Below are 21,840 nucleotides of genomic sequence, written 5' to 3'. Positions count from 1 at the left end.
ACCATCTCTTTTGGAACCTTGTTGCAAGAAGGTAAAGATGCTATTTACATTGTAAGGTTTCCAACCCCTACATGTCAGGCAAGGAATACACAATAGGCAGTATTTATTTGCTTTCATTATGAATTTAAAAATTGGGAGTTCATATTTAGACAACAGATAGTGGCAGACAGATACAAACAAACATACAAGAAGTCATAACTAGATAATCAGCTAACAAAACAGCAGGTGGATTGGGATAAAGATGCCCTATTGCTACTCTCTGCCTTGATTTGTACAAGATATAAAATGGAATTGTGTAAGAAAAATATTTACCTAGAAGACATTAGTTTTGTTTTTCTAATGTTAAAACTACCATGGCTGATGTATATGGACATGTGTTAAGTTTTGTTTTACAAAATATATGGTAGTTGGGAATGAGGTGATGTTTCCCACAGGCTCCCTAATGTAGTAGATACTGCTGGTCTTCTGAGAAACTCCCCTCTCATGGACCCAGCAGGGCCACTGACTGCTCTGTTGACAAATCTTACTGTGTTGATGAGGGTAAGCAGAAGTAGACACTTGGGCCCTCAGACTTTCTTAGCTGGTTTGTGATCGTGTCTCCCTTTGAAATCACAATTTCTTCCTAAGAGTGAACTGAAGACTGGGGATGTCGTTCAGTCATTAGAGCACTTTATTTTGTAAGCATGAAGACCTAAGCTCTCTCCACCCCACCTGGAACCCATGTAAGAAGCCATGCATAGTTCTCACTTATAGCCCACTTCTAGGTAGATCCCCAGGACCAGCCAGAGTTGCCTACTTGGCAAGCTCTATGATGATACCTGAAGAAGTATACCTGAACTTAACATTCTAGCCTCTACATAGATGCATACACATGTGAACACATACCCCACAACACATACGCATGTACCCATATGAACATATACACATATACCCCCACTGCACAAACACACAACACATATACATGCACCCATATGAACATACACATATACACCCCCACTGCACAAACACACAAAAGTGGGTTGACTTTTTCTTTTTCTAGATTTTTCCTTGTAGTGTTGGGATGTGCTGAAGCTGCCTCTGTATAGTGTACCCATTGTCAAACAGTCTAGATTTCTGGGTGAGCTTTGCTACAGATTTGGTAGCTTGGACTCACCCATGGTTGGGAATGTACATAACATAGGGACCAGCAAAACCCACAAATCATAACTTTCTGGAAATTTTATTTTACTGAAGAGCTGGTTTATGGACACAGCACTATGGCAGCCTCAGAGCACAGATCTCTCTGTCAACTTCCATCTCTGTAAAGCATTGCTGGTTATTTTATAAATGGAAAGTATTACCTAAAAGCCGGTGTTGGCTGGAAAGATGTGGTGGCCAGGAGCATAGAAGTCTTGTTGATGTTTCTAATGTATGTCCAAGAAATTTCAGGTGTGTTATAGAAATAGAGAGCAATGGTTGACCATGGGTATTAATAGTTGCTGGCTAATAAGACAGCCAATGGTCAGGTTACTGTAACAACATTCTTGGGTTCTCTAGTCACTGAGCTGATCAGGACCTGGTATTAATTGCTTGAGATATTTTTCCTGTATAGTCCTAGAGAATAGATGTGATTGGGCAGCATGGTATAGGGAAGTAATCGTGTATGAGGATGTCTGGCTTTCCATCCTGGCTGTGTCGCCCATGCAGTCAGTGGCCTTAGACAAGTGACTGGCCCACTCGTAGCTTTGTTTTTGCTCATGTCCCAAAGAATGGACTTGAACTCTGCAGCTCTTTCCACTCTCTTCACTCTCACATTCAGTGAGTGACGTTCTCATTTGGAACTTTCCCCTGTCCACCCTCTGTGTCTTTCTCTTGTCCCCTTGTCTAGCAAGTGGCTCACCAGTATGAGTAAGACGCACTGGCTGGATGTGCTCCTGGTAAGAGACTGACACAGCCCAGTTGGAAAGTCTTGTCCCCTCTTCTGAAGCATCGGCTTCTTACAGTACATGTTATTTGTGTTTATGAATTTCTAATTCACATTTCTCTCAGGAATCCAACATTTAAAAATACTTTCACCTGAAAAAAATATTTTTAAGATTTTTGTTTTCTGTTTTGTGACAGTGTCCCACAAATTCCAGGCTGGCCTCAAATGCACTGTGTGGCCCAAGATGACCTTAGATTTCTCTGATTCCCCTGCCTCCACCTCACAAGTGCTGGGATTAATTACAGGTGTGCATCACCACATCTGGTTTATGTGGTGCCAGAGATCAAACCTGGGACTTCAGGCATGCTCTGTCCCAGGTAGTATTTGCAGGGTTGTGAAAACTTCCTGTGTCCCCAGTTCCCATGTTAATTCCTGTGAAATTATGAGTACTTCTGAAGTTAATATGACTCACAGGATAGGAAGTATAATGATTACTAATGTCTATGGTAATAAAATAATAGAAAACAGATTTTCAAGTGTCATAAATATATTGAATTTTATGGTATTAGAATATGCCAACCACATGAATGCTAATGTATAGCAAGATGATGATATAAAGGAAAATAAATGCATTATGCCTCAATGTGTAATGTGAAAACAAATCCTCAACACACCCACCCCCCAATGTTCAGATGACAAGTAAAAATCATAGAAAAGAAGGCAAAACTGAAGGATAATAAACACAAAGAAAGATTTTACTCTATGGAAATCTCTAGTTATACCCGTATCTTAGATAAATGCAATGGCACTGTGCATGCGTAGTAGGAAACAGGATAGTTAGGGACCCTTTATATCTCCTTAGAAAGCTCAAAGTATTGTCCACTCTTAACTGGGATCTCAGTCCAGAAATATTTACAAGACAGACATGGGCATGCATCTCTGTACTCTGAGCACTTGGGAAGAGGAAGGAGAAGGCAGGAGGATCAGGGTCATCCTTGGCAACATAGAAAGCTGAATGCCAGTCTCCATGAGACCCTGTCTAACAGCAACAACAATAGTAAGACAAAAAGCAATCAAGAAAAGGAAGTGTTTCCATAGCACTTCTGGCGCATGGGTGGTGATAAAACTCAGACAAAGGCTTCTCCTTAGCTCAGTTTTTCTTCTACTGGGAAAAGAAGCTCAGATTCAATAAGCATTTGGCTTGAAATAAAAATGTAACCGTAAGTTCAGAAACGAAGCACCACATGTCTTAGTTTATAACATGCCCTCGGTCCTGTCACCTCTGAGGAAATGACAGTTGAGTGACAATCAGAAGGATGAATACATTTGAAGAGGAAGGAAGGGAGGGGCACCCAGGCCCGGGGAACATCTGGAAGCCATGTCCGTCTGGAGCCCTGCAAGGACAAGAGCCTGAAAAGGTCAGCGTGGCCATTGCAAAGGGCAGCTGACCTCAGAACAAAGTGCAAGCACAGAGGGGACGTGACGACCTTTGTAAAGGAAGTCACAGAATTGTCACAAAGAGACAATCGCATCTTAGTTTGAAAAAGGGAACTGGAGCTGCGGTCAGGGGAGGGGTCCCTTGAAACTGTTGATGGTTTAGAACAGGTGTGATGGAAAAGTCAGTTGGAAGCAGAACTGACCAGCATCCAGAGAAGGCATGAGATTGAGAATGAAGATCCTGGTGGTGGAACACTGTGTGTGGGGAAGGATGTAGTGTGGGATACACACTTTTGTGGTGGTCCTGGGACTGGATCTGAGGTGAGGTTAATTGTGCACACGTATCAATGGGGTAGGTAAAAATCATAGGTGGACACTTTGGTCACATGTCCTCTGCTCATCAAAAGAGGAGCAGTTTGGTGTGAGGCGATATAATTTGATAAACTGAGAAGGTTGAAATGCTTTTGGACTAAATAAAAGCTTGTGGTAAAATGAGTTTTCAATCCTTAAGTTAAATCTCCCCTAACAGAAAAGGGTAACCTCCTCTCCTTTTCCTGCCCCCTTCCTCTTTCTCGTTCATTCTCTCTTTTTCTCAGTCCCTCCCTCTTTTCCCTTCCTTCATGTTTTCTTGTATTTGTCAGAACTGTCTGCCATGCTGTGTAATGGACTGACTCTGCACTGGAGCTGGATGGACTGGACAGTCAGTCTATCCCAGAGCTCCACCCCAGCCCTGCAACTGCTAACTTTCTGCTGTATAAGCACAGCCACACTTTTGAAATACACTTGAAAACAGAATTAAGCATTAATCATAATGGAAACATCATGGATGCATTTACCTTTTCCATGTCTATCATATCTTTTATCTAACCATGCAAATGGCTTATACATTTGCATTAAAACAATGATATCAGGAAGTCTTGTTCACGAGGAAGATGTGGTGAGGCATAGCTGCAATCCCAGCATTCGAGAGGCCGAGGCAGGAGGGTCATCTAGAGTTCAAGACTAGCCTGAGCTACACAGTGATACCTTATCTCAAAGCAAAATAAACAAACAAACAAACAAACAAACAAACAAACAAAGAAGAGCCCTGGACAGCATCACTGAGTTGTGATCTGCTTGTCTGGTTTTCACTGAAGCATCGTGGATGAGATGTGGGCAAGCTGCTGCTGAGAAGACTCAGCCGTCCTGTCCTTCAGTTCTTCCAGCAAATGTCCAGTACCCTAAAATTGTCCCCTTTACAAATGAGACTGTGAATGTCACTTTTGAGTCTAATGAGAAAGGAGAAAAACCAACAGAACAAAACAAGTTTGTGCTTAGAGCTGAAGGGTCTGCAGGAGCTAATCTCTCTGACTTCTACCCCGCCCTGCTGATGTCCCCTCGTGGTATGTGCTGAACACTGGGTAGTAAGAGCAGCTCCAGTGCCTCCCAGCTCCAGCACAGAGTCCGTTACATACCATGTCAAGCAGTTTTGACAAATGCGCTGACACAATCCAACCTTTTATCAATTTAAAAGAAACCCTGTCACAGCAATCTGTCAAACTGCTCAGATACAACCAAAGAAACGCATTATCCCAAGCTCCATAGTAACCAAGGAAATAAGAGGATGCAACTGGAGATTTCCCCACTTCCTTTTTTCTGTGTCATTGGAGATTTAAAAGTCTCTTTTAATAAAATGCAAAGAAATTTATTAGTAGCTTTCTTGAGCAAGTCACACACAAGTGACTTAGCTGCCAGTGAGGCACCATAAATCTGTGTGGTGCCAGGTATAGGTGGGACTGAGTTCTAGAGTCTTTGAACCATTCCTGTGTCTTATAAAGGAGAGGGCTCTAAAGACTCAAACTAGGTATTTTATTTCCTTGAGTCTGCCTGTCTCTGACAGTTGTCTAAATATGCATTCATATTCTGCTTTAGGCACAATTAACAATCATCTCTTGTATGCTAGACATGGCATTTGATTAGTACTTAATAACTAATTGACATTAGTAATGCATTGCTATAATTATATATACTATTAAGGACATTAATTGTGGGGCTAGGATGGGAATTCAGCCAGAAAAGTGCAAACACAAAGACCTGTTTTCTGTTGATCCCTAGAATCCATGTAAAATAGCTGGATGTGGTGGCACGCACTCATAATGCCAGTGCTGGGTAGACAGCGAAGGAGGGTCCCAGAGGCTTTCTGACTGGCTAGCCTAGCCTGCTCAAAGCCAAGGAATTGATACCTGAAGTTGTCCTCTGACCTCTACACACATGCACACACAAATGTACCTGTCTACACACGTGTGCATGACACACATAAAAGAAAGTATGAGGATGTCATAATGTGTACTCTGCTATGTCCATAAATCATATTGCTCAGTGCTCAGAAAACTCCTCTGCCATGGAAATACCTTCTGAGTAAGTGAGTCAGCAGAGGCTCAGAAAGGCTCAGAAACTGAAAGAGTTCCTACAGCCCTCAGGATTCAACATCTGACTCTTGCTTCAAAGCTTTTATTCACAACATTTAAAACATTCATACATTAAGAACATAATTCATGGGTTCTTTTCTCTGTTGACTGATGTGAGACTTCCAAGAGAATGTTGAAAGCCTGGAGGATCTGGAGCCATCGTGTGGGATTCTGACTCAGCAAGTATGGGATCTGTCTGGACATAAGGATTTATGAAGACCTGCTCAGGTAATTCAGATGTTTAGCAAAGCAGATACTCCTGGAGTAATGCCCACAGTAATCAGAAAACATAATTTTTTCCCCAATTTTGGTGCATAGTTTCTGTGTTTTATGTATGTATGTGCGCATGTATATGTATATGCATGCATATCTGTGCATATGGAGAGATAAGAGGTCAATGTAATGTTGGGTATCTCTCTCTATTTCTCTCCACTGTATTTTGTGAGACAAGGTTTCCTTTCTGGACCTGGAACTCACTGTTGAGGCTAGAGTGGCTGTCTAGGAAGCTTCCAAGGTCCTCCTGATGCCACCTCCTCTGCCCTAGAATTTCAAGCAAGTGCTGCCTCGCCTGGCCTTTTATGTGGTGGCTGAACAAACCCAGGTCTTCATGCTCACAGCAAGTGCATTGCCCCTGGCAAGAGGCAGCTGCCCAGTGTGGACTCTTCTGCTTTGACGGAAGCTGTGAAGCTCTATGTGTATACCTTAGTCTGATGCACAGAGGGTTTGTGGACCTAAAAACAAATCTACATTGTTCAGAATTCTGGGGACATGCTAGAAATCATAGAGTCACTGATCAGTTTCCACTATCATTTTTACTACTTTGATGAGCAAGTTCTGAGTTATGTTTTTGTTTGGTTGGGTTTTTGTTGTTGTTGTTTGTTTTTTTTGGGGGGGGTAAGGGTCTCAGATGTAATCTAGGATGGCCTCAAAATTACAGCAGTCATCCTGCCTCAGCCTCTCAAGTCCAAGGATAGCAAACACGAGCCTCCTTGCTTTGAGCCACCAGAGTAGTTCTAGATTTATTGCATGCTTTCTTCTAATCTACTAAATGTTTCACCAAGTTGCCCAGAGCTGGTAATGAATGCTCCTTCCTGTGTAGTTAAGAGAAAAGAAGAGAAAAATAAAAATGGAGTCTTGAGAGCATGTTGATGGTGGCCCACAAGACAGGGGCACAGGAGGGTGTGGTCAACCTATTGGATGTGCCAAGTGTAAGACTGATGCTTGAGGAGATGAGGAATTGCAGGCAGATACTGGAGGGACTGGCAGTCTAAGCTCTGGCATGGGACAAGTTCCTGTGGATCCTGGTTTTTACTTTGCCCAGTGATGGCCAAGTCCACAAGCCCATGCGCTCTTCTTAGTTCCTATTAAATGTGTTAGGTTCAGTGTATATTTTGGAACTAGTTTGATAGAATGAACTGAATAATTTAGCTCAACAGGACAGGAGGACTAAAGGAAAGAGAAATTAGGAATAATTCCTCAACATTTAGCTTGGGCATCTAAAGAGAGTATAGATCCATTTGTTAAAATGATTGTAGCAAGAAGAAATTGGGGAGAAAGACATCAAAAGTTCTGCAAGTCTTGTAATTTTGAGATACTGTTAGGCATCCAAAAAGCATTCTATGTGCCATTAGTGCTTATAAAAAATAAGAGTATGATCACCAATGGTCACATGACCCATATTGTATTAGTGGTGTGATAGAAAACTGCTTCTCAGTCAAAGATATTGAATTGGAGTCCTAAGAATTATAATTGGCTTTTAAGCCAGTCATGCTGATGGAATGGTAATATAATACCTAATAGGCAGTAATCTGAGTATTTAGCATGTGATTACATCTTAGTACATGTATGAAGTCAACTTTATAACTCCTGCAAACCTTCACTTTCTAGATGAGAAAACAATGTATCAAATAAATTAAGTGACTTTCCTAATATAAGCTGCCTGGAATTTGACAAGTACAAGGTTTATTTATTTATTTATTTATTTATTTATTTATTTGTTATTTACATAAAGGGTCTCTGTAGATGTAACTAATCATCTTATTAAATAAGAAACACAGAGCCAATTCAGAGAAGAAAGCCAAGAGGTCAGAGCTAAGAGCCTTACCCTTCCTGCTTCAGCCAAGAGAGCTCTCCGAAAAAGAGCCTACTTCCTGTGTGTATGTCTTTATATAGTCTAGCTGTTCTGCCTTCTCATTGGTTGTAAATCCAAACACGTGACTGCCTCATCACTGCCTGCATGTACAGCCCTCCAGGTCCTCTATGGTATTGAGATTAAAGGCATGTGTCTCCAATGTTGGCTGTATCCTTGAACATACAGAGATCTACCTAGCTCTGTCTACCAAGTGCTGGGATTAAAGGCGTGTGCCACTACCGCCACACTCTTGCTATGGCTCTAATAGCTCTGACCCCCAGGCAACTTTATTTATTAACATACAATTAAAATCACATTGCAGTACAAATAAAATACCACCACAGGTCTCATGTAGCCCAGGCTGGCCTTAAGCTTGGTATATAGCTGAGGATGACTTTGGGCTTCCAATCCTCCTGACTCCCACTCCCAAGGGCTTGGATTATGTGTAGGGATCACAGCATCAGTTTATCCTAGGGTTAAAGAGTTTTAGGGACTTCTTTCACATGATCTACACACATAGACATATGAAACCAGGACAATGGCCACACATCTCAGTGTCCTATGACTGAGAGAGAAGACAGGAGAGGAGTCTGCAAAGGAATCATTAGTGATGTGGATGAAAGTGAGGAGGAGAGTGGTAGAAGTTCAGGAAGAAGTGTTTCTGATAATGCAAAGTGACTTCATGAGTTGAATACTATAGGGAAGTCACGACCAACAGAGGAATCTCACTTGGACTAGGCACCATCAGGAAGTCTGCCAACTTAGCCATGGAAATCTTTGCAGAGTCCTGGTGCTAAAAGCCTTTGGAGTGGGTCACTGCCTGACAGTCCTTGGCGCAGAAATGCTTGCCTGTCTATTGGGTCCCATCTGTCCTCAAACCCTCCCATTTTCTAGCGTATTTCTCATTGATTGGCTTTCTGGTTTCTCCTCACCTCTCTCCTTCTGTGTCTCTTTATCCATCCTTGGCTCATTCTGTCTGCTCTCTGTAGCTCCTTCTCCCCTGCCTCTCTCTTTCTATACATACCTTCTAATCCCATCAATCTCCACTCCTTCCTCAATTGATCTCCACCACTGTCACTTCTCTTCCCCAGTTCTTAGCACACCGTCAGGTGTTTAAATGACAACGGGTAAATATTTAATGACTGAACTGAGCCCGAGTTCATCAGTTATATAAAAATGTTTTATTGGATGCAAGAAACTTGTTACGGGGCAGACTTTGAGTTAATAATAGGAAATGTAGGTGATTGCATTTTATGTTTGACATGATATCCGGCATAGTTCTACCAGGGTGAATGAAGACAGATATTGAGTGTGAATCTCCTCTCTCTCTCTCTCTCTCTCTCTCTCTCTCTCTCTCTCTCTCTCCCCCCCACCCCAGATTTCGAGACAGGGTTTCTCTGTGAAGCTTTGGAGCCTGTCCTGGAACTCACTCTGTAGCCCAGGCTGGCCTCGAACTCACAGAGATCCGCCTGGTTCTGCCTCCCGAGTGCTGGAATTAAAGGCGTGCGCCACCACCACTGGCATGAATCTCTTTTACTGAGTAACTCTCAAGGAGAGTTTGGGAGGGAAGCCCCAGGATGCCCTGAATCACATGTATTCAAAGATCTATGTAAAGACCAATGCCTCCCTCATCCACTCACTCACTCACTCGCTGTGACTGCCGAGACAATAACTATTTGTTCTTTCTGAAGCCATGGGGTTTCGCTGTCAGAGTTCTCATCTCACCTGTGCTCAGATGACTGCTTGTTCTGTAAGTGATGTGCACTGATGTGGATTCTTCGGAAGTTTCTTGAATCCCTCCATGCTGCAGATTTCCTTCAGGGTCTCTTGGCAAACAGTGGCTTTGGGAGCACAGCCCTGGAGAAAGTTGATGAGAGGGCACACAACATTTGATGGACACGTTTGGGAGGACACACTCTGCCTCTGATGCATTGAAAATGATAACCTTCTATCTGGAGTCTGGCGGCTGTGTGAGCTACATACATGGATTCATTGTAGGACTGAGAATAAATGATCCATGTAAGTCATTATTTTCAAACTGTTTTCACTTCTTATCTGTTAACATATTCATTACCTCTAACACTGGTAATTCCTTGAGAAATAGAAGTACTTTGTTTGGTGTAGTATAGAATGCCTTCTAGAATTTTATGAAGTAAATGTTGTTTTAGGGGCCCTGGAGAGATGGCTCAGTGATTAAGAGCACTTGCTGTTTTTGCAAAGGACCTGGGTTCAGGTCCCAGGACACAGGACCATCTGTAACTCCTGTTCCAGGGCATCAGGCACCCTCTTTTGACCTCTGCTGTCACTGAAAATATGGTGCCCAGAGATTTTTTTCAGACAAACATGTAAGTAAATAAATAAATATGTAAATGAGTGAATGAATGAATAAACAAATCTTTCATCTTCTCATTTTAGAAATATGTGTTACTTACCTGTTTGTTTGGATAGTCTCACAATATAATGACCTTGAATTTAGTTTATAATTTAGGCTGGTTTCAAACTCACTATCCTTCTGCCTCAGGCTCCTTAATCCTGGGATTACCACAGTCAGCTGATTGGTTTAGACTTTAAATCACCATTGTTGAAGAGTAAAAGTAGCAGTGTTCACTTTGAGATCTAGGGTTTGGTTTGTTTTGAAAACAAATATACCTGGGTAGCCACTGCAGCAATCAAGGCAGAAGATCTTCCCGTAGGTCCAGGGGATTGTCTTTCAAACAAAAACTTACACTAGTAATTCAGTTTAAAGTCATATACTGACTATGAAAGCAAAGAGGTAGACTAATACCATTAGGGTGGTTTAATTGTGAGTCAATTATGGATTCCCATTAAACGTTTACTAGCTGTAGAACCTTGGCCAAGACCTTAGACCTTGTAAATCTAATAATGAGTGGCATATGCTTATCCTTTAATAAATGCTAGCTCAATAAGTAAGTAAATAAATAAATAAATAATTATTCCCATACACAATGGAAAAATTTACTGTTTTAAAGACTTATGTATTTTTATTTTATGCATGTGAGTGTTTTGCCTCCTGTATGTCTGAATACCACATGCATGCCTGGTTCTTGAGGCCAAAAAAGAGTGTTAGATTCACAGGATATGCCTGTAGGCCAAACCAATTCAGACGACCTCTCCCTGAGCCTCTCTTCCCAGATGATTCTAGGCTATGTCAGGTTAACAATTAAAGCCAACCATCACAGTGGCTTTGAGGACCTCCTTCATGGAAGGGCAGTCACGGTGGCTGGAGTGTGAGGCAGCTGATCACATTGTATCTGAAGTCAAGAAACAGAGAAAAGAAGTGGGGTTGGACTATAAGACTTTAAGCCCCAACCTCAGCAAACCACGCCCCCCAGTGAGGCTCCACCTCAAAATGGTTCCATAGCCTTCTGGATTAGTGCCACCAACTAGGGACCAAAGGTGGAAACACAGAAGGCTTTGTGCTTGGAGGACACTTGCCATTCAAACCACCGCAGTTGTTGACAGTAATAAAGAGTGCAGACTCCTGGTGCAGAATTGCCTGTCAGTGGCCATGGAGGCACATCTTTCTGATCCATGTGAGGAAAGTAGTTCATTACTTGAAATATTTGGACCAAACAATGTGCCTAGAATCCACAGAGGCTGTGGAACCTTACACCACCACTTGTTAGGAGACGGGTGTCAAGTGTCAATATTGAAGGAAAAAATACTTCCTCAAAATGTGTTCAGTATTTGTTCATGTCCTTTCTTATAAAAACAACAACAACAAACTATTCAGAGAAATGATAAAATATCTGCAATCATGAAGTCATATGTTAGATGGAAGTTTAATTTCCTGGTTATCTTCGTGGTAAATATGTACGCTGAAACAGGTTTTTTTTTTTTCCCTATCTCCCTCTATATGAGCAACCCCTCAATTGAGAAAGGCTATAAAACTGTGAAATCAAGGGGTGAAGTCACCAACTTTTAAATTATTTTTAAAACAATGACATTAAAACTAAAATTCTTATTTATTAACTTGTGGATTAAAGAGCATCCATTTACTCGCGCTAATATATCGCTGTTTTCAGTTTATTTTAGCACTATAAGAGCTACCATTTTAGCATCATGGACAAGAAAGTTAAACAGCATGTGACACATTTCAAAGACAGGGATTATGTGGCAAAAAATAAATAAAATAATAAAAGATTGGGCCTCAGGGTTGTATCTGTGCTTTGGGTTTTCAGCCCTTGTGGAGTGGTTGGCTCTGCTGGGTTCAGTGACATCGCACTCCATGGCATTTGGCCTTTGGGACTGGCTCTTCTTCCTCTGATTTGGTTTTTTGTTTTTGTCTTTTTTTGTTTGTTTGTTTTGTTTTGTTTTTCTTTGCTTTAAACCACAGTCATTTTAAAATTCTGGCTCCCCATCTATGCGCTGACAGATATGGGAGTAGTATGTTTCACGCTATTTCACTCAACTGAGAGTTTTTTTAGGCAAACTCAGAGAAGCCAACCACAGCCCCCATGCTTATGCCAAGAAAGAAATCAGCCACAGTGGCACAGTGGCATTTGGTTTCTATGCCCAAGGGGCAGGGAGTTGTCAGCTCAGGAATGTCCCCACACCAGGAACAGTACCCCAGTGGTCACCTGTAGCCTGACTTGAATTCTGAGATCTGATGTTAATTCCCAGATGAGACACCGCAGCGTTCTGTGACCCAGCAGGTCCTTCTACCGGCTAAAGTGCCACTTGTTCTAATGGCTGGACTGGCAGCTCTGTGAGATCCCTCCTTTCTGCGGTGAGCAGTGCTCCCCACCATCATCTATTATCTATAGCAGGCTCTTTTCTCCAAGCACCGCGTTCACTTCCACCCTGAGTCTAGGGACAGGGGTTTCAACTATATCTGAAAATCCAGTGTTGCCTTTCTGAAGAAAACTGCCCCTTTCATAGTGACCCCTAAAACCCCGAGTCCACCACAGCCATGCTTTCACCTTTCTTTCCAAGTGCCTTGTTCTGAGAAGTAGCTGTGGCGCTGAGGAAAGGCAAACCAAGGCTGGAGTATGGACTGAAGGAGAAAACAAACTAAGGCAAGGTAGCAGCCTGGGAGATCTGCAACAAGGGAGACTAAGGAGAAATTATGAGGTGCAGCCACACACTCACATACTTACACACATACACATTCACATGTACAAACATACACTCTCACAGACACACATATAAACACACACATACACATACACCACCCACATACATACACTCACACATAGACACCCACAAACATACATGTACACATTCGTGCATACACACACTCATACTCACATATCCTTTTACATACACACACACACACACACACACACACACACACTGTGTCTATGTTAGTGGTTCACACTTGAGCTCTCTGATCTCAAGGATAAGGATGGTGGCTTCTTCATTCTTTTTTCCCCAACATTTCCCTGCACACATGTTCATGCCAGGAAATATGATTGGCCATGGGAACAGGTCCTGGAGTGTCTCTTCATCATGAAGTGGTGCCATCTTCTCTTCAGAGGACAAAGCATGAAGAGGTTGCATTCTACGGGAATAGGAACTTACAGAATAGCCAGTTTGAGTTCATAGACCCTGTCGACTCAACTTCAAACCACTCTGCCTGGTAGTCGCAAGAGTGTGGGTGAAGATGAATGTAAAAGAGGAAAGACATTCCAACAAGAAATCCAACAGAAGATCAGTGCCACCAGCCATCTCTGGGGCTTTTCAAATGAAGTCAGAGCAGTGTGTAGGGGTGTGTGTGTGGAGGGGCAGTTCAGGTGTTCTTCTGTCATGTGATGGGACTTGGTTCAATCCCCAGGACTCAGAATAAAAAAATTAAAAAACAAAACCAAACAGTAGAGTTCCACCTTTCAACACACTGGGAGAGTGTCAGCGGAGGAAAGCACACTCCACCAGCATTTGAGTCTTTCCCAATAAAATAATCAAACCTCACTCAGTGTCACACACAGTGTTCTCAGCTTCTTTCTGCTTGTGGGGTTTGGATTTTATTCTGCCTAGATATTAAAGTACATCAGCGCGCGCGCGCGCGGCACTTTACTCTGAAAGGCAGCTCTTCTGGGCTGGTTGGTATGTCCCTCAGGCCTGTGTGTTGAACAGTTGATGCCTCCCAGGTGAAGCTGCTTAGGAAGCTTGTTTGTGGAACTTTTGGGCAGTGAGGTCTCACAGAAGGAAGGAAGTCTTGGGGGATGGGAGGCTTGAGGTTCGTGGTTAAACCCACTTTCTGCCCCATAGCTGCTTCTTGACTCACTTCAATATGACTCCTTCTTACCATCATGTGACTCTTTCTTACCATCATGTGACTCCTTCTTACCATCATGTGACGCTTTCTTACCATCATGCCTGTTCGGCCATGATGGACTGTACTCCCAGATCACACTCAGAATAAACACTTCCTCCCTTAATTTGCTTCTTGTTAGAGTTTTGGTAATCGCAACAAAAGACTTAATTCATTCAGCAGACATGGTTGACTGAGCCAAAAATTTCTAGAAAAGGGGAAGGATGCTAGTCCTCCCACCCCAGACACCCAGAATTGCAACTGTCTGGCAGTGTTCTGGTTCTCCATGCCTGCAGCACCTCATTTGAAATGGCCAAATAGACAAGTACCCAGCACGTCTCCACAGACATCACAGAGTGTAAACTGGAACTTTGAATCCTGTTTCAGCATGTCCTATATCAGTGGTGTGAACCAACATCACTGTATCTAAACTTGTGTGCAGTCACACAATTTGCTAATTTCCTTTGTTTATCCAGAACAATTAAAATCAAATCATTGTATAGTGAACATCCTGAGGGATGGTTGGGGCATTCAGAGACAAAGTGAGCCAAGAGTCTTTGAGAACAGATGTTTTCTGAATCCAGATGTGTTCATTAAGTTTGCAGGATGTCAAGTTGTGCAGTAGAGCATGACATCGGATATTAGAATTTCCAGTGTGAAGACCTCATAGCCTCTGACTGTGATGTGTACCTTCACTTTCCTTCTGGGAAGTCTTCTCCCTTGTCAAGGGTCAGTCTACTTACCTTCCTGCTGGACCTCAATTGCAGCCAGGTGTGCACAGACCAGCTGTAAAGAGAGCAGAGACAGAAGTTTTCTTGCATTCTGGACCAGTGACAACAAATAAGATGAGCTATGTCAGTGTTTTATTATCTACATCCTGCTTAGAGCCCTTGACACAGATCAAATTATGGTCAGCTTCATGTGTTTTACTCTGAGACAGGGAGTCAACAGTAAAACCTATGCCAAAGACTGGACTTCTTGTGATGGATGGAAAGGAGAACTCTTTGGTTCCAAATACTAGCCAGGTGAACTGTTAGGTTGCTCAGAAAGCTTGGATGCCCTTAAGCCAATATTAGTAACACAGAAAATGAGTAGATTTCAAGTACTATTTAAATTACAAATATAGTATTGTGGGGGGGCATGCATGCATGGTGTACATGTATAGGTCAGAGGACAACTGTGCAGAGTTGTGTCTCTCTTTCCACCTTTATGTGGGTTCTGGGGACTGAACTCAGGTCATCAGGCTTGCAGGGACAACACTTTGGCCTGCTGAGCAACCTGGCTAGACCCTTGGGTGCTCTTTAGGCTACTTTGGGCAAAAGTAGCTAGGGGTCTATAGATCCGTTAGAACTGTATGCACAGTTGTGAAAACATCTTTGAATGCACATTTAAAAAAGTTTAAAATTAAATTTTCTTTATTATGTGTATATACATGCATGTGCTGTGGTTCATATATATGGTCAAAGGACAATTTATGGTGTTGCCCTCTCTTGTGATCATGCATCTCCTGGCAGTGGAACTCAGGTCATCAGGTTTGGCTGCAAGTACTTTCTTACCCTGAGCTACCTGACTGGACCTGAATGTACACCTCACTGTATCAACTTTAGCCTGACAATGTTTGGAAAATGAGTGTCAATTTAAATGGATACAAACCAACCACATACAGGTAATCCTGCTACTGATGTGTCGTGCAGTGAGAAGAAATCTCATGATTATCTCATCGACACACTAGGCTCTTGAATCCCTATTACATCTCCCAGACACAAGTGGAGCAAGGTTACAGGCTCAGGGCACCAAATTTGGTAAATCTCTCATGTTTTATGCTGAACCTTTTTGGAAGGTTGCTTTAATAAAAACCTTTTACTTTTCAGCCTTTTTCCCAGGGATGCTTTTATTCCATGTAGGTGAAGAGCACTCCAACTTAAGACTTCCACAGGAAATAGATACCTCTGGACTGGATTTGAGACAGAGAAGCACTCAGGGGTTCTGGGTTGGCATAGGCATGTAAAAACCATTGAACTGTAGCCTTTCAGATAGTGTGCCAGCCCAATGGCCATGTGCCAAAGTTGCTATTTGGCAACCAAAGACCAGACAAGCAGCTGGTTATTACCGTGGATCTCAGCAGTACGCTTGGGGCCATGTCTTTGGTGCCAGCTCCTTCGACCCAGTTACCTACCAAACCCCAGAGGTCTTGAAGCTCTGTTCCCTTCCTGCCTGCTATTGGGTGCTTTGCTCTGGCAAGGGTGGTCTAGCAGGTTATCCTGCTTGGTCCTTCACTGAGGCATCTGGCTGCCGATGGATGCTGCTAGGCCCCTATAGCTAAGGGAATATTTGGCAGCCATGACTGACTCTATAGGGGTGCTGGCCAGGGTAGGCTTGCACTAAAGTCTGGCTAGGAGAGGGCAGAATTAATATGAGCTGCTGGCATTGCACTCCAGCCAGGAGCAAAGAAGTGACAGCCTGCTGGCATCTGCCTCTGGAGCTACTGGCATCTATTTTGTGCTGTGTCTTTCTTTGTGAAAAGTACTGAGATGGACGAGGGGCTGCCCAGAGAGTGAATTTGTCAAGAGGAAACACGGAAATGCGTAGAAGGTAAAGGAAGAGGAACTGACCCGTAATTAATGAGTGTAATGATATTAGTGATGGATGAGTGGGGCCTTAAGTAAATTGTCTCTTTTAAAGTGAGAGAATGGACTGGCAAGATGGCTCAGTGGCTAAACATGCTTGCATTGTAAGCCTGACGACGAGTTCAATTCCAGGTCCGACAGTGGAGGGTAGGAACTTCCTCCTACAGTTGTCCTCTGACCTCCTCACATATACTGTGATGTGTGCATGTTCACCTTCACACACATCATCACACACACAATAACAATAGCAAATAATTTTTTTTTTTTTTTTTTTGGTTTTTCGAGACAGGGTTTCTCTGTGTAGCTTTGCGCCTTTCCTGAAACTCACTTGGTAGTCCAGGCCGGCCTCGAACTCACAGAGATCCGCCTGGCTCTGCCTCCCAAGTGCTGGGATTAAAGGCGTGCACCACCACCGCCCGGCTGTAAAATAATTTTTTAAGTGGGGAAAACAATCTTTCTAATCATTTTAACTCCCCCCTCCTTTTTTTTTTTTTTTTTTTTTTGCTACCACTTTTGGGCCTTGAGAATAGTTTAATCTTTGGCTTTTGGAGGAATGTCAAGCCTTTTAAGAGGTCTGGACTCACCTGAGGTGTTTTCCTCCTGGAACCTGGCATCATGTGTAAGTTGGCCTCGGCTGCTGATGAATTCAAACTGAGTCAGCAGGCGTTAGTCAAGGCCGGTTTGGAAGGCACACACACCTTCTCCCCTTTTTGATTGGGTGGAAGTAGGGAGCGGGGGGTGCTGGTAAGATCTTTCCCTCTATTTCCTAACAGACACCAGCAGTTTGCAACACTGTGCCCTGAGCCCATTCCCTGGAATGTAGAAAGCTATTCAGAAAGCTTCCAAATGAAGGCTGACAATTGAACATAGCCATCGGGCAATTCTTAGCATCTTTCAAAGGATGCCTGTAATTTCTCCTGGGGAAAGTTGAACTGCATTACAATGGGGGATCTATTAGGAATATTGGCATGGAGGAACAGCGCTGGTGTTGTCTTCAGTGATGGGATTCCCGCCTCGCTGCACAAGCAGCAACGGCACACTTTCTATGAAATGTGTCTTTCATTCCTAACGTCGATCATTTTCTAGAAGTGGGTGTTCAACTCTCCTGCCTATTACTTCATGTAGGTTAAACAAATAAAATGGGGATATGGTGTCAATCCTATTGTGCACCCACACAATATATTCCCTTGCTCTGTGTAAGAGCATGCATATGGGGGTGGGCCGGGTGAGTGTGTGTGTAAGACAGAGTTTCTTGTAGCCAAGGCTGGCCTCAAACTCTTGATTGTTGTGTTGCCAACTCCCAAGCACTGAGGTACAGGTGCGCCATGTCATGTCCATTTTCACTCATTTCTTTGCAACAGTGACCTGTACATTCATTGACTCCATTTGGTCCTTTATCTAAGGAACCTTATTATAATAACCCTCATGGTTATATAGGTCACAGACTCACATGAATCCTGCCAGGAAGATAAACCTTCCAGTAGTTTAACTAATCAATATTTCGCTCAAAAATAAATTACACATTATTAGACCCAATCTGTGTTTTCTTGTGCAGGGATGCATTCCAGTTACAAAAATAACACATTGGCATTTGGTATTTCTATTTGGAGGATCATAATAGATAATTCCTCTCTGAGCCTTCATTACTCCATGCCTCTCCATATCTATATGTGGAACACACATTCCTCTCCAGGAAAGCAGCTTGCACACACTGCAAAATGCTTCTCAAGTCCTCTGGGTATTTCAGCAGACTCCAATCCCATTCAAACTTATATGTTCCTTATTTCTATGATCAGACGTTTTCACTTGTATGCCAGTTCACTTTTGCATAACCCTGTCTTTTAGACATTCCTAGCCTGTGCCCCACAGGCTACATGTAATCCAGGATAGCTATAAATGTGCCTAACACAAAACTGTAAACACACTTAAAACTTTGTGAAAGTTTCTGCTGTTTTAGTTTTTGTAACTCCATAGCATGGTTCTTAAGCATCTATTGTAGATGGCAGAATACAGTAGCAATGTCAAAAGGTCGGATGTACATGCCCAGAGTGTAATAACCGTTCTGAAAGCAGGCATTGCCATGTGCGAAGTATTTGTATATATTATAATTTCAGTGAAAGGGAATTATAATTGTACAGTGAAGGGCATTTAACAATATTTACAGTAAGAAATTCATTCATGCTCAAATCTGGAAGCACAGCTGTTCATGAGAGTTATTTTCATGAAGTCACCATGAACCCTGAAGTAGTGAGTATTGAGTCAGAACTGTCTGGGAAAGAGAGGATTAAATCTTTGCCAATCTCAGTACCAACAATTTCATCAGCAGATCAGTGTATAACTTTTATGTGTGTTTCTGTTTCATTTTTTGTTGTTTATTCATTTCTATTTGATGTGTATGGGTGTTTTGTCTACATGTATGTCTGTGCAAAATGGGCATGACTGATGTCTTCAATAGCCAGAGGAGGGCATCAGGTCCCCTGGGATTGGACTTAAAAATGGTTGTGAGTCTCAGTGTGGGTTCTAGGAATCGAATCTGGGTCGTCTATAAGAGCAGCCAGTTCCCTTAACCTTCGAGCCATCTCTCCAGCCCGACCTGTCTTTAAGACACTTGCTTTCCACATATCATCCGTTCGTCAACACTGGCATGGGCAGTAGTACTATGCCTTGTGTCTAAATGAGGGTTACCTCACAGGTTTGTTTTCTCTATAAGGCAAATTGTAGCCTTCTTGCTATTGGGAGCAAGGGGGAACACTTCAGTACTCCATTGAGGGATCATTTTAAACAATCTCCTCCCACAAAAATAAGAAATACTATGCCCCTAACAGACCCCCTCCTAAAGTACATGTAATGGTATGAGAGCTAACACGAGATGGGAACACTTTGCCTGTTTCATGTCTGCTTGGAGGGTGGTGTGCCTGTCTTGCTGGCCAAATGTTTCCACAGAGTGCTGTGTCTGGAAATGTCTCTGGGTGGAAAATCCCGGAGTGGCAAAGTTTAGCAAGTAGTCAAAATTGCAGATACAGAGTCAACTAATAATGGGGATCAACTGCATTTTGACCATGAGTATCTATATGAAAGTCACCATCTCATCTAATCCCAACTGTGTGGGTGATGAGGATGAGCTTAGAAAACTTGGTTCAATGGAGTATTTTGGAAGCAGCAATTAAGGAACTTTCCTTTGAGACAGATTTCATTTGAAACTCTCAGAGCACTAATGAGTTCCTAATTTATCCTCAACAGTTAATTCCAAAAATTGAGACAGTTGCCGCCTTTCGTTTCTCAGAAGACAATTGACTCCCCTATAAATTATTCTATTGCAAGAAGTAAATGCAGCTGTACTGCAATATAGGATGGGATGCATGAAGGTATATGCCAAGCTCAAATGGCTGCACAACTGCATTTGCAGTAGCTGCAGTGAACTTGACTGGGAATGGAATTTAAATAGGCATGCATTATTGATGTTAATTCACTCTGGGGAACTTCCTTCTGCAATTTATCCAATCCACTGTGTACCACTGGATATATCATATGCCTGCTTTTATACATCCTGTGTGGGACTGTGAACAAAGTCAGAAAGGTCCATTTATCAGGACACATGGGAAACTAATGGGCACTTTTACAGTAATAGATTTTTTTTCTAATAGGAAAAAATGTGTATGGTACTTCTAAGATATTATTCAAATATGTGTGCATAAATATTTGAGAAAACACAAAAATTAAACTCTCATCTTTAAATAAATACGTTCAATTAAAGAGTCAAGTGTTAGTGTGTGAATGTGTAAGAATTCATGGGAAGGCATAAGTCCTCATGGTACAGGGATGACAGAAGCCATTAAAAAGAGGTTAAGCCAACATATAAGCGATGTTTTCATAGAGATTATGGTCATAAAATACTGTGGTGAAGGTGTGTTTGCTGTGAGAAAGTGTGGATATGTCTTTTGAGGTAGTTTTTTTTTTGCAGGATAGGCCTCCTTCAGATGAAGCAAAGGGTAAGCATGCCTGGGATGACCAGGACAGAACAGGGGCATGCTCATAGATTCGGCCCAGACACAAGTGTCTGAAGCATTCAGCATGACTTGGCATATAGTTGTGTTGATCAACTCATGTCAGTCACGGGGCAAGCATCTTTGCTTTTCTCCCTCTCCATCTCCACAGGCAATCAGTTGCCATGTTGGTCTCCTGGGGTTGTTTATCCTTTGCTCTGACTCCTCTGTGCATTCATCTTCCAAGTCCCTGCTGTCTTTCCCTGCACAGGCCCCTCTTGACTATCCTCCCTGCCTCTCACAAAAGCTCTTGTGTCTGCTTTTCACATTTCAACTAGAACCAGCTTCCTAATGCATCAACCACATAATGTCACCTCTAGGCTCAGAGTCCTTCCAGACCCTACAAATGAGATCTATGTCTTATTTACCATTGTGCATTGTTAATTATATACAGAAATAGCACAGTGGTGGGCATATAAGCTACTGAAAATTCATATGTAGGGGGAGACATGCTTCAGTGTTTCCTCTAACTCTAAAGACACTTTGGTCCACTCACTTATTAGTTCTTGCTTTATATTAGCACACTACCAGCTTAAATTCTCCATATCACACTTTCTAAAAAGGCTTCCATCACAGAAAGGCATGTAAAATAAAGAAGTTTTATGTTAGGGATCAAACCCTCAAACATCATCCCCCCCCTTATTTGTGTTAGTTGATTTTGCATCCTGCTGCTGTGCTGAAAGTGTTATTGGGTCTTCAGTTTTCTGGTTGGAAGGATAGGCTGGTGTCATTGACAGATACGGATGATTTGACTTCTTCCTTTCTTATTTGTGTACATTTCTGTTGACATATGAGCTACCTAAGATTTGAAAATCTGTGAGGAATAAGGGAAGAGAGTATGGGCATCCTTATTTCTTTCCATATATTAGAGGTAATAATTTCCATTTTACCCATTAGGTATAATGTCAGTTGTAGCTGCATCATATATTGCCATAAAATATATTTTCTACTCCTAGTTACTCTTATTTCTTCTTTTTA

The 21,840-nt window shown here is 42.3% G+C and overlaps 1 protein-coding gene across 6 annotated transcripts in view; it reads left to right on the top strand.

The window, feature by feature from the left end:
- The window catches only part of Rbms3 (RNA binding motif single stranded interacting protein 3), a 684,722-nt gene that overhangs the window by 158,474 nt on the left and 504,408 nt on the right, over nt 1-21,840 (top strand). The gene's annotated exons all lie outside the window — the stretch shown is intronic.

Source organism: Peromyscus eremicus, chromosome 7 (genome assembly GCF_949786415.1).
Source record: "Peromyscus eremicus chromosome 7, PerEre_H2_v1, whole genome shotgun sequence".
Classification (NCBI taxonomy): Eukaryota; Metazoa; Chordata; class Mammalia; order Rodentia; family Cricetidae; genus Peromyscus; species Peromyscus eremicus.
This window is presented reverse-complemented; position numbering and strand designations above follow the sequence as displayed.